At 36.3% G+C, this 14,394-nt stretch overlaps 1 non-coding gene across 1 annotated transcript; it reads left to right on the top strand.

Moving 5' to 3' along the window:
* Positions 1 to 13,209: 13,209 nt before the first annotated feature.
* On the top strand, positions 13,210 to 13,316 carry LOC117804537. The gene has a single exon (XR_004629013.1). It is a non-coding gene; the product is annotated as a U6 spliceosomal RNA (small nuclear RNA).
* Positions 13,317 to 14,394: the final 1,078 nt, after the last annotated feature.

Here is a 14,394-nt window from a genome sequence, read left to right on the forward strand (position 1 = left end):
GAGCTACTTTTACCAACTCAGATGTTGCTGCTCCTTGACCAACTAGTCCTTGTAAAATAACCGTGGGATCCAGCTCTACTTCCCAGCAAACCCGAATTGACTAATGGTGCATGTTGTCCATTAATGCTGTAACCAACGTGTGAAACTGATACATTGATAAAATAAACATACATTTTGCCATCTAAATCAGGACGCTTCTGTGAGTGAAATAAAAGCTGTTAGTAATTTAACTGGAGTAATTGGCTTTGCCCAGGACTGTCCAAGATTCCTCTATCCAGGGAAGAAGCTTTTATCTCAAGAACTTAGATAGCCCTGCCCTTCAACGTCACTATTTTTCAGTAAAAACACCTATATTCTCAAAACTGTATTCTGAAGTATTCAATTAAATATATTTTAAATGTTAAGGTGTTTTAGAAAATGAAATAATTTGTATGTAATAAATTTTATTGGTAGTTGGCTTTTGAAAAGGTCAAGGTTGATTGGAATTCCTAGGAAAGCTTTATGGAAGAAATGGAATTTGAAATAGACCTTGCAAGGTGTGTTGGGCTCAAAGGGTAGAGGAAGGATCAATGATGGTGTGGGAACAATATGAAAAGAGAGAAAAGGAATATTATATTATATTAATCAATTCAAGCTGACTAATAGTACACATCATCTTCACAAAAGTGGTAACCATTTGCTGATTTACAGTGTGCATAAGACTTTATGCTTGCCATTTGATATTTATTCTAATGGATTAAATTCTATCAATTCTTTTTGATAGATGAGGAAGGTATAATTATTCTCACAATCATATTTAAAGAAATGGAGGAGGAGGATAAAGTATTTATCTAAAGTGTCAGAAATTTAGCCATATAGGCAAAAAAAAAAAGGATGTTTTATGACTTTAAATCCAGTGTTCCTTCTACTCTGTAGCTCTTCTCTAATAATCAGAAAATAGTACAATAATTGTCTCCACATGGCTGAGGGGAAAAAAAAGAAGTGAAAATACCACAGGTGTTTTAAGACTGAAAAAGAAAAATGTGGAAACTGTGAAAAGAAACCATGAAGGAGGCAGGAATAGAGCTGGCTGAGAGCCAAGTGCGTTTTTGAAAGCAGAGAGGACAGCAAGTAGGCCCTGAGATTCCACAACTATGACATCAAGCTTCTAACAACAACAACAACAAATATATATATATATATATATATATATATATATATATATGCAAAATGTTGGGTATAGAGGATAAGAACATATTCCATTGTCGATTTAAATGAGGAGCAATGAGGATGCAGCTGTTTGACATGTAAAATATTGTGGTCTGGTGGACCAGAGTCTAGACTGGGCTCTACTCCCAGCTCAGTATTGAATCTGGCAGACCTTAAACAGATTGCAGAAGACGAGGAATTGAAAAGGATTTACTGGCTCCTTGCCTACTTCTTTCCTCCATAGCCCTAGGTCTTTAACCGGATCTTGGAAAAATTGAAAGTCTGTTCCCAAATATTATTAATCTCCCTTGAAAAAGTTTTGTGACACAGAGTAGGGATGGAAAAAGGGTCAAAAACACATTGTAGAGAACAAATAAGAACATGTATAGTAAGGATAAAAGGCATATCAGCAAGTGGCTGTTATCAGTTTATAATTATGAATACCAAACCTTCTGTTGAATTTGTTAAAATGTAATGATAGGTTGCACTTGATTGTGGGCCCTCATCCTACTGGTTCGCTCATGATTGGACAGCATAAATCTCTTATTTTCAAATGCACAAGGAAATGATGATATTCCTTGCATGAGCAATTTTGTGCTTCATTGCTCTTAATTGTGTGCTTAAGCTTCACTCTTTGAAAGGCTGCAAAGTCTTAGGAAAAAAAGGAGGTCAATATGTGAGATCTTGCAGAAATACAAAAAAATCTGAAGAAGGGAAAAAAAAGATCTGCTGCTTGAAGGAGTAACTCATTTAAAAGCACAGTTTATGCATTGAAATTAAGTACAAACCTAGCCTATATGGGATTCAAAAGAATTTCATTACACAAAAGAGTGGCTGAAATAAGTAACAAACTTCCAAAATCAACAATAGAAGCAGAGTGGTATAAGTAAGCTCAAGAGGGAACTGAATCAATTTTTTAAGAAGAAAGAAACCAGGGCTACTGCCTTGATTCTTGTGGCTGGAAAAAAAAAATCTCAATCAACTTCTTCAGGTGATCACTGAATTTGACCTATAGCCAATATAACTTAACATCATTTAGAAATTGACTTTGATTTATCATATATGCCAAATAAAACTTTAGTCTTCCTCTTTCTTAACCTAAGTTCTCTGAGGGCAGAAATTCTGGTTAATTTTTCATTGTTTTATTCCTATACCTATGGTCATGCTTATAACTTAGGAGCAGACCCTAAGTTATAAGTTATTAAATGAATTATTGAATAAATAATGGAAAAATTAGCTTACGACAGCAAGGACCATATATTACTGTTCCAATAATATCAAATACAGAGCATTGTGTGCAAAACAAATCTTATTCTTAGAACCATGGTCTCTTTTATTTCTGGTATGTCAGTTCTTTTATTGCTGCCCTCCATGTTTCTACAATAGTCACTCATTTATAACTTCCTTTTCCTTTCTAAAAGAATTGGGAGTATTATTTTTTTTTTCATCATCAATGCTTGCTGCCATATTTCTTTTGTGAGTGCATGGAATAGACAGGCAGGCATTAGGTACCATGCTTTCACTGCAAGTATTTCTTAGGCTTTGTGATGCTCTTATTGCCTGACAGACTTAATGATCTTTCACAAGCTCCTCATTTGCTACCTACTTGAGCGCTAGGGAGAAAAGAGCCCAGTAAATTCTAGGGAACTCTTTTTAAAATCAGACCATAATTGAGCTACCCTATGACCCAGCCATTGCACTACTGGGTATTTACCCCAAAGATACAGACGTAGTGAAGAGAAGGGCCATATGCACCCCAATATTCATAGCAGCATTGTCCACAATACCTAAGTCGTGGAAGGAACCGAGATGCCCTTCAACAGATGACTGGATTAAGAAGCTGGGGTCCATACATACAATGGAATATTACTCAGCCATCGGAAATAACAATTACCCAACATTTGCAGCAACATGGGCGGGACTGGAGGAGATTATGCTAAGTGAAATAAGTCAAGCAGAGGTAGACAATTATTATATGGTTTCTCTCATCTATGGAACATAAAAACTAGGAAGATTGGTAGGGGAAGAAAGGGATAAAGAAAGGGGGTTAATCAGAAGGGGGAATGAAGCATGAGAGACTATGGACTATGAGAAACAAACTGAGGGCTTCAGAGGGGAGGGGGGTGGGGGAATGGGATAGACTGGTGATGGGTAGTAAGGAGGGCACGTATTGCATGGTGCACTGGGTGTTATACGCAACTAACGAATCATCGAACTTTACATCGGAAACCGGGGATGTACTGTATGGTGACTAACATAATATAATAAAAAAACATTAAAATAAAAAAAAACAGACCATAATAAAGATCTATAAATGCACATGTTCCCTGGATTCTTCTCATAGAATTCATTTTTAAAGTGATTTCAAAATGAGGTTGGTTTTATTTCACACTAATTAATTTCCAATTCCTTTGTCATCCACTTTATATTCTTCCACTTTTAATGAATCTAAGTAGTAGGGAACTGCTTATATTTATTTGTAATATTTCCCAGTATAAATTTTATTACTCAGTTTATTAACAATAAGTGCCAATTTACATTGGAGAGAATTGTAGTCTGTTTCAGGGCATTTGGGGCTGGGTTATTTTGTTAATGCATAAACTTTAGCAGTATAATGAATTTACATATATGTTCAACTCTTCAGAAAATTAGACACTGTGTTCCCCTCCCCTCTCTATCTGTCAAAGACTTGAACAGCATTTTTCTGTGTTTTTTTCTAGATTATCTACATTTGATTAAACCACTGAAAAATCAATTCTGTGAATATAATCCTTTAATGATACCAACAATAATGGAAAATAAAATAACAAAAATAAATAAAAACTTAATCAGCCCTCTTTTTATGAACACATTTCTCAGAAATAACAACAGAGTAATTCTGGAAGCCCAAAGAGAAGGAGAATATCTTAATCACTTGTCCCTACAAAGTTTGTGTTAAGGTTTGAACTGACAGTTGCAAGTCCTTTTTATGACAAAACTAAAGAAAACAAAACAAAACAAAAAAAGCATTCACTACACTACATTGTTTTAGTGCTAAAACTTTTAGCGGAAAATTTAGAATGAAGGTCTTCAGGGAAGCTAAATGCTAAGACTGTTCAACGACTACATTACTGATATGCTCCTAGTTAATTTTGTAGATAACTATAATTAAAACACACACACACACACACTGAAATAATTAAACTAATAATGACTAGAATACAACAAAAGGATAAACACATTTTTGACATGAGATAAAATAATATATATCTAAGTCAATGATCCTTCGATGTACACCAAAAATACACGAAAGTCCAATAAATTAAAAGGTATCATACATAGATTTCATGAAGTGCTCCTTTTACTCACAGAATCTTAGTTTCACTCATTGTAGGTCAATGTTTATTCCAGGCATCAACATGCTAAGGAAACAAACCCTCAAATAAACTTTCCAGTGCTTGGACCAACATATTGAATCTCAAATTCTGGATTAAAACTTCTATTTTGATAGTAATTACTATTATTTTATTTCTCTTCATTATAATTCTTATAGATCTTCCATTGCTAAGTAGCTTTTCTATGCTATAAGGTGCCAAATTTTTAGGGCCAACAGGGATTGCAGAAAGGATTAAAGTTTTATTTTGTGTTTTTTTTTTTTTTTCCTGTTGCCCTTACCCGCCTGATCCATTCTCAATGCTCTTCCCTGCTGTCAGACAACTATTAATGGCATCACCTGGATTCCTCTGCAGGCAGGCTTCTAGTTGGGTTTCTTTAATGAGAGAGAGGTCAGATTTTTTTCTTCTCCAATTCAGGCTTGTTTTAGCTATGGTTCTAATAATGGCTGTGTCCTTCCATGACTATAATTCATTGATGGAAGACCCCTCTCACTATTGCCAGTTTTAAGAAGACTCAGTCCCCCTTGTCACTTTCCTAAAGCCTGCTCAGACATTTACAATCTCTTCATTGAAATCCTTTCAATGGAACCATGTGAGTGGACAAGACTGTAAGAGATAGAGTAGTTGATTACAAATGTACCGCCAGAAACACAAGCTCAAATGGAATTCTAGGTACAGATTGATAGTATATTAGTTGAACACATGGATGATATCCTTGCTGGGGAAAGTGGAACAGTGATAATCTGTTACTTGCTGACATCAGGCCTAACCAAATTATCATTATTGGTCACTAACTGGCTACATAATTTGCAGCCCTCAATGCTAAATGAAAATGCCAGCTCCTTTGCTTCAAATTCATGAACAATTTCAAGACAATATTAATAGAACATTAAAACAAGTGTTGGGTCTAGTAAATACAGGGCCCTATGGAACTACAGAGGCTGCAAGCCTTTGAAACTGACTCAAGGTGAGTACATTGGATTGGAGTACCAATGGAGAGCAAATGTTTGTGTGATCAAGTATTGATTCAATCAAGTATGATAAATATGAAAGTTACATTGATTACAAAACTGTAGGGTAGAAGGCCTGTCTCTGTGCTGGCAAATTTGCCATAAATAATAATAATAATAATAATAATAATAATAATAATAATAAATGTTGATATTATTTAAGGGCCTTTAATTCCCAATTGCAAAAAAGGTGGGAAAACAGAAAGCTTCCATGAGATTCTTAAAGCAATTTCATGTCTCATAGCTGCAAGAAAAGCATGCTGAAAACGTGGCTCAAATTGAGCTGTGTTAGGTTAAGCGTTACAAGGCCAGTTAACCATTCAACTTCCACATCTCTTAGACTTGAAATAGGATACTGGCTGGAAATAGTGGGATTTGAAGACTTGGTTTGGGGGCATTTTGGTAGATACAAACAAAACTGGTAATCTTTCCCTAAAATATTTTTGAAATCCATTTCCAGCAGAAAAAGTTCTTTTTCTACTCTCTGAGGAGATTACCATTCCCTTTTATAAAAATCCATTAGTGACTTGACCTGGGGCAGTTGCATGCAAGGGGATCCTTATTGTCCCAAAGATACTCCCCCACTATCTGGACTAAGAAAGCAGTGTCTACAAAAGGAGATAGGCTATATACCAAATAAAAAAGCAAGATTTTACCACCTCTAACAGGACCAATTTATCAAAACAATGGTTTTAATCCAGTATTAACTTTTAATATGTTGGCCCAAGCATCTGAGAGTGTACCTAAGAGTTTGATTCTTTAGCATATGGAAGCCTGGAGTAAACAATGACATATAGTCAACAAAGCTAAGAGGCTAGACTTCTTGGCATGCTAGATAAGAAAGAGGCTGAAGGTTTGGTGAGCTGGGCATGTTGGAACTAATCTGAATGTCTTTGTGGGGAAAACCAGCATTCCTGAAAAGATCTGTGTGAGTGTCCTGTGTAAGCTGGAGGTGACAATGGGCAATGATATCATGGAATTGGGCTCACTGATTTCAACAGGAATAATGGCATCTCTGAATGGTGGAGGCCATCTGTCAGGGCTTAATGAACAGGCATCAGGTGGTTGTAATTACCCAATAAGCCTCACTAACTGAGTTTTAACCAGATTATTTCAACCAACTAGGCTCTCCAAAGGAGCCTGTTTGATCACAAGACCCTGGGTAATAAAAGAGATAGGCAATTTATTAATGTGCTATTTTATATTTATAGGTAGGAAACATGTCTGGTGGGCAGAAACCCAACTTCAGTCTCCACAGGAAGGATTCAAAGTTTCTCATAAAATATTAAGACCTAAACCACTTTGCAGACATGGAGCATATATATTGAGGAAGGGAGAGGAGTTCCTTTTAGGAAATAGGCATACACACACACACACACACACACACACACACACACGCACACACTTTCTCCAAACCTTATCCAGAAGAATTTATGGCCATTTATAAAGTGGTTAGCCACTGGAAAACTGGAAATACAGAGATCTCCTAAGATTATTAGATACTAGATATGAATAGATGCTGTGACCCACCGTTTAGAGTGGAACTGACAGAGGTCATATGGTAGATGGTCCAGTGGCCCATCTTGTGGTTAAAGACTGGGTTCCTGAAGTTAAAAAGTAGTTGAAAGACATACACTGAACAACTAACAGGATCCCTACAATTGTTCCCTGATCCTTGTTAAGATAGAAAAAAAAAATAGAAGCTATCAGAACATTCCTCATTTTATACCCTATCACCATCAAAGCAGTAAGTGAAAATTAAGTCAATACCACATTTAATAGGAAAATGCAGGTTATATTTCATATTTTAAAAATGTGAAATAGCATTTCACATGTGAAAGGTCAGGGTTGGTTGGTAATCTTTTTCCTTTGGCTGGTAAGTGTTTGATTGACCTTGGAGAATAACTGTGTATTATCATAAGCTTAGTAAGATAGTACTACCCATCGTTGAAAGGTACCTATACTTTGTGGGAAAAATGAGCACATTTCCTGGTAGCTGGCATAAAGCAACCTATCTGGGAAATGGTCTTTATTTGTTTGCTTTTGTTTTCCAGTCCACTTTGTAAGAAATATTGGAAACAGTTCTCCTTCAGTTAGTAGGAATGGTTTTTACACTTTATTCAAAACTATGTCGAATCTCTTTATTTTTGTCATAATGTAATCTGCAGAGACCTCAGTTACTTTAATACCCTTATAGGCAGGAGAAGCAAATACCCTAGATATCTTAATAAAACACATGCATTCTGGAGAATAGGAAACTAATCCATAAAATTTTAGATGGATGCATTATTGTTAAATTTTCTAGTTGCCCAGTGGTCTCTCAGGTGGTCCCTTCCAAAGTAAAAGACAAATCGCTCCATTTTGCTCCAGCCAGCACAAATAAAGAGGCTTGAAGGGTATCTTTGGATTCTGTATGTATCATACAACATATTTGGGTGAGCTCTCTAAATTACTTATCAGGTAAACCATGAGGATGCTAGTTTAGAATAAAGATGAGGAAGGAAAGGCTCTGCAGCAGGTCCAGTCTGGGATTCATGCTGATGTGCCCTTGCACTTACAGCAGACAAAATGTTATTTGAAGAATCTGTGGCAGATAAGGATGTTCTCTGAAGCTCCACTGGGAAAATCAGAGTATGTATTTGTAGAATGTTGGAGCAAAGCCACGTCCTTGGCTGTCAATAACTATCTTCATCTAGAAACATATCAGGAACTATAACTCCTGTGGTAGAAATTCACTGCTTAATCTAGGACACCAAGTACACTGATATTTGCACTGCCAGTCACACACTAGGTGGTATAATGATTCATCAAATCATTACATTGTGCTTATGCTACAGCATTTTATTAGTAAAATGAAACAGTGTAGATGACACCAGGCTCAAGCAAGTAAAAAAAAAGACATGATGAAGATTCGTAAGTAGGCACCTCAGATGACTACAATAATTAGTTTTGATATTTTTCAATGTCCTTTCAAATTAACACTTAATAGCTTTTTTTTTTTTTAACAGGAAAAGGACAAAGCACGGCATTACAGATGTTTCTACATGGTATACTGAATGGCAGTAGTGAAGCAAAATTTTCTTAGAAGGTAAACCTTAAACACAGAACATCTTGTTTTTCACTTTGGAGGAAAAGGTGGCTTGAGGAATGGATTTGTACTACCTTATGAGTAAGGGTTGACAGATTCATGTAGCCACTCGGTGGCTTATTTAGAATAAACTTAGATTAGCAACAATGAGGTCTGGAAACAAAAAAGTGTGCAGGTGGACTTCTTGGAATAGGCAACAGAAGAGGTCTTCCACTCTGAATACTCAGTCAGACAAGATGAACAATCCTCTGTAGCCCAATCTTTTTTATCCATCTACTCTGGTTCTTGCTCAATGAACCCACGTACAAAGAAGCCATAATAATAGGGTTAGAGGATAAGAGTTCATCATGACATAGTTCAACCTGACCAAAACTGGTCCGACTATCCACCCTACCTGAGTACCAAACTTGCAAATAGCAGAAAACGATACTGGGTTCCTGATTTTGCACCACTCCCAGACAGAACTGCTAACCACTTGGCAAGAAATGAGTACACTGTACCCCTTTATTCACTGAAGAGGCCACTACTCACCCTCTTGAGCATAACTAGTCTGTGTTTTTTCTTTCCACGACTTAATTTTGCTAGTATCATCTTTCATAGACTAATTGTTTCATTCACTACCATGTTAACCCCATACAAGACTACCTCTGACAAGGGAACTCAATTCACCATATTATTGAAGAAATGGATCCGTACCCATGCAATTGGTCTTACTATGTACCTCATACACAGTAGCAGCCAAACTGATAGAATGAACTGGCCTATTGAAAGCTCAGTTATGATGCTAGCTGGGAGACACTTTGAGAGGCTGGAGTGTTAACCAACAGAATAAGGTATATATCTTAAGCTAGTAACCAATACATGGCACTTTTTCCTTAGACAGAATTGAGGGGAATGAGTACCAAGAAATGAAGGTAGGAATGGCTGCAATTATACTTAATAACCTGTTTATGTTTATGTTGTTGTTTTGTTTTGCATTCCTCCACCATAACTTAGTGAGTTTGGAAGTTCTACTTTCCAAGGGAGAAAAGCTTCCACTAGGTAATACATCTATAATTTTATTAAACTGATTGTTGAAACTGTCCACTGGGTACACATGGATCAAAAATGTAAATATGGGAGTTACTTTTCTGGCTAGAATGATTGATTTTTGTCTTAGTCAGTTTGGGCCATTAAAACAAAATACCAGAGCCTGGGTGGCTTAAACAACAGACATTTATTTTTCACAGTTCTGGAGGCTGGGAATTCTGAGATGAGAGGCCAGTAAGACTGGGTTTTTGTTGAGGGTTCTCATCCTTTTTACAGACAGCCACCTATGTGCTCACATGGTAGGGACAGAACTCTAGTTTCTTCATCCATTTAAATGGGTCCGAAACATTCAGTCCATGCAGTCTTGATTACCAAGGAGAAATGAGATTGCTGCTATACAGGTGGGGGCAAAGGAAAGAGAGTCAATAAAAAGGGGTCAGAAACAAGTAGAAACAAAGATTCATTACCCCTTGAAGTAAATTTAAAACCACTCAAGCCAAAAGGCTGCCAGAAGAGAAACTGAATACAAAATGATGGAAATGACTTGTTTTATGCAAGTCTAGATTATTTACTCTCAAGTTTAAGGCATACAAGTCTGGATTATTTTAAGAAATATTTCAACCAAACAAAATACTGCAATGGAATGAATTCAGAAACATATATGAGAATCCAGTTGTCTTCAATTAAGTAAGACATAAAGCCTATTTGTAAAAATGTAAAATGATATAATCTTTTTCAATTTATTTTTTAATTTTTAAGAATAGGTTTTTAAAGTAAGAATGTGGGGGTGTGCCTGCGTGGATCAGTCAGTTAAGCATCTGACTCTTGATTTCGGTTCAGGTCATGATCTCAGGGTTGTGAGATGAAGCCCTGCCCAGTGTAGAGCCTGCTTAAGATTCTCTCTCTCCCTCTGCCTCTGCCTCTCCCCTCTGTTTGTGCTGTCTGTCTCTCTCAAATAAATAAATAAATAAATAATAAATAAAATCTTTAAAAAATAAAATAAAATAAAATAAAATAAAATAAAATAAAATAAAATAAAATAAAAATGTGGGGACACCTGGTTGGCTCAGTGAGTTGAGCATCTGACTCTTGATTTCAGCTCAGATCATGATCTCACGGTCTTCAGATTGAGCCCCCCCCCCAACTGGTCAAGCTCTGTGCTCCGCAGGAAGTCTGCTTGAGATTCTCTTTCCTCTCCCTCTTTACCTCCTTTCTCTTGTGCACATACTCTCTCTCTCTAAATAAAATCTTAAAAAAATTAAAAATAAAAATGTGTAACACATAATACATTTATTTTTATTTCAAAGCAATAAATATTTTGATAATTAATCAATTTTAATTCTAATACAGTAAATAGTGACAGATTTAACCCACATAAATAAAAAGTTTTCATGTTCCTCAATTTTTTAAAGTATATGGAATAGGTTTTTTTTAAATTTTTTAATACATAAAGTATTTATTGATCTTTTAAATATGTGAAGGAGGTCCTTAGGGAAAAAAAACTTTGAGAACTGCTAATTTAAAAAAAAATTGAAAACCATTTTTATTTCCTAACAAAATCCTCATCACATAAGTACTTCCTATCCCCAGAATTTTTAAAATATAAAAAAGAAATCTTTCAATTTTATAGGGTAATCACACAAACACAAAAAATAAAATGTAACCCAAGGAGTGTTACAATAGATGTGAAACTAAAGACTAACCTAGTCTAGAAAAAACCTTCAGAAGTAAGAGTTAGAATCAGCTTGGAAAGTGACTGGTAGTCTCCACAGCTAGGATCATCAAGATAATACTAATATTAGCAGCTATTAACTTATTTCCATTTTATAATAAGGAAGGCAATAGAAGAAACATTGTTTCACAACCACCAAGAGATCAACAGTAAATAATGGCAGAGTTTTTTAGAGGAGAAAGAGGTAAAAGATATGAAAGAAATTTTGTTATTTTTTTTCAGGTTATTAATTTATATTCATCACCATTAATGTGGGTTATTACATGTATTATACAGAAAAGAAGACCGTAGTAAAAAGAAGCTAAGTAACAAGCCTAAGGTCCAACGCCAAGTAAATACTGGAGCCAGTATTGAAAAACAATTAGATCCATGTCCAAGGTCTCTCCTTTTATCTTTACATTACATAATAATTTTTTTCCTAACACATTAAAATTGCTTTATACTTCCCTGGCATATATAATGCATATTTGAATATTAAAATGTTAATCTCTTTATTAAAATTCTATCCTACATGTATTGCAAAGAATGTGGATGGTGCATTAATGTTAAATTTGTATTAATATGCATTGTGAACCTATGCAAATGGAAAAATCAGTAAATGCCAGTGACATATGACATACACACTCTATAAGGCTAGATTAGGCAATATTTACACCATACCAACAACTCTGTGAGGGGAAAATCAAAACTAATATATGACTGAGTGCTTGGGGAAAATACAATAGATTATACACATTTTAAAAGGGTTTTGAATTCCACAAATATTCAGTGGGCTCTCATGGGGCATGTGGCTAATAACAAAAGGTACATTCTTGCATGAATACTAATAGGATTGGACTGGATAGAGATAAGAACCATAGCAGCAATATAGGCCCCCAGATTTCCCAAAGGTATGGTAAAAGTATTTTCAAATTCTGTACATGAGGAATCCCTTCTTAAAATGGCCTTCCTCCATATGCCTTCTGTCACTAATGCTTGGCACTCTCATCCTGTCATCATAGGTACGAGTCTTATTCTGTCATCATAGGTATGAGATAGTATAGGGTAAGAACAGAGTCTCTGGACCTTAGGTTGGGTTATACAAAGCTGCACTGTTTACTAACTGTGTGACTCTGGTCAACTCACCTCAACCATCTGTGTCTCAGTGTTTTTATGGGTTGAAATTGGCATGATAATGGTACCCATCTCATAGCCTTTACCTTATTAATGATAAATAACCCTGAGACAAACTTAAATGACTTAAATTTTCATATTAGCATGCATTAATTGCTACAGATACTTTTCTGGGAGCAAATTTTGCTCAGAGCATATACAAGAAAGAGAAATCTTTTATTTCTGAAATAAGGGAAGATTGTAGGAACATAAAGCATAGAATGAGTCCTCAAGAATAAAAGGGATTAAAAATACATACCTACATATATACATACAGAATGAGTCCTCAGGAATAAAAGGGATTAAAAATGCATACATACTTATAAACATAGCTAATTAGTTGTTGCTTAACGAGCAACCACAGAACTACGGTGTCATACAATAGTAAATATTTATTTCTCACATAAACTTGTGGAGTTTAGATGATTTCGATAAGGCCTGTTTGGGCTGTTCTGTTTAGTTGAGTTGGACTCCATCTTGCATCTACAAATAAGCTGAGGGTTCAGGGATAGTCTGGATTTGGCTGGGATGCCACATCTCAGAGCATTGATACGTTTGCCTGCTACGGTGACCTAGCTCAAGCACATACTTTTCATGGAGATGTGCACAGGAAGAAGTGCAAGAGAGGAAGCCTGAGTGCTCACTTCAGCAGGACATATGCTAAAATTGGAATGATACAGAGAAGATTAGCATGGCCCCTGTGCAAGGATGACATGCAAATTCTTGAAGCGGTCCATATTTAAAAGACAGAGAGAGAGGAAGCCCCATCTCACAAGCGCTAAGTAAGTCACATCTGTTAAGCCTGTCATTGGCCAAAGTAGATGTAGTAGGTTGAATAGTGGTTGCTAAAAACATGTCCACATTTCAGAACCTGTGAGAACAAGCTTCTTTGGTAAATAGTCTTGCAGATGTAACTGTTAAAGGAACTCAAGATGAGATCATCCTGGATTACTGTGGCTGGTGGGCCCTACATCTAGAGAGAAGAGAGGCAGACACAGACATAAAGGAGAGAACCATATGAAGATAAAGGCAGAGATTGGAATGCTTGAAGCCACTGCCAACTGGAAGAGGCAAGGAAGTGTTCTTCCCCAGAGGATCTGGAAGCAATGTCACCCTGTTGACAACCTTGATTTGGAGTTCTGCCAGCCACAACTGGAGAGAATAAATTTCTGTTGTGTTAAGCCACCAAGTTTGTGACAATTTGTTATGACAGCCTTAAGAAACTACTGTAACAGGTAACACTTTTGAACTTAGAGTGAAGTTGTGAGCAACGTAAGCACTGCTCACAGTGAACAGGTGCTGCCCACAGGCACTGCGACATCGTATGGACAAGGGCTGAATACACAGAAGTTTGAAGAATTGAGGTAATTAGTTCATTCTGCCACATCTACCAGGACTCAGCCTCTACTTTCAAGAAAATGAAGAAGCTTCATGACACTTCTGTTTTCTAAGTTTTATGAAACATTAAAGATAAACCACTGTCACGTACTCACATGCTATATCAGGTAATGTTATTTTGATTCATTACATGTTTGGGAAAAGACTCAAAGGGCCCCCTGTGATCTCTGCATCCTAGTGAATCATACGTTTATTTTAATCTTCTTTCTTTAAATGTGGGTGGCATCTGTGACTTGTTTCCAACCAACAGAATATGGCACAGGTGATGAGATGTTACTCCCATGATTATGTTATGAATAGGATTTCATCTTGCCAGCAGACTTGCTCTAGAGATTTCTCCCTTGCTGGCTTTGAAGAAGTAAACATCCATGTTAGGAAGTTCACATAACAAGTAGTTGATGGAAGCCTCCAGGACCTGAGGGA

This window comes from Ailuropoda melanoleuca, chromosome 11 (assembly GCF_002007445.2).
Source record: "Ailuropoda melanoleuca isolate Jingjing chromosome 11, ASM200744v2, whole genome shotgun sequence".
In the NCBI taxonomy this organism is placed as follows: domain Eukaryota; kingdom Metazoa; phylum Chordata; class Mammalia; order Carnivora; family Ursidae; genus Ailuropoda; species Ailuropoda melanoleuca.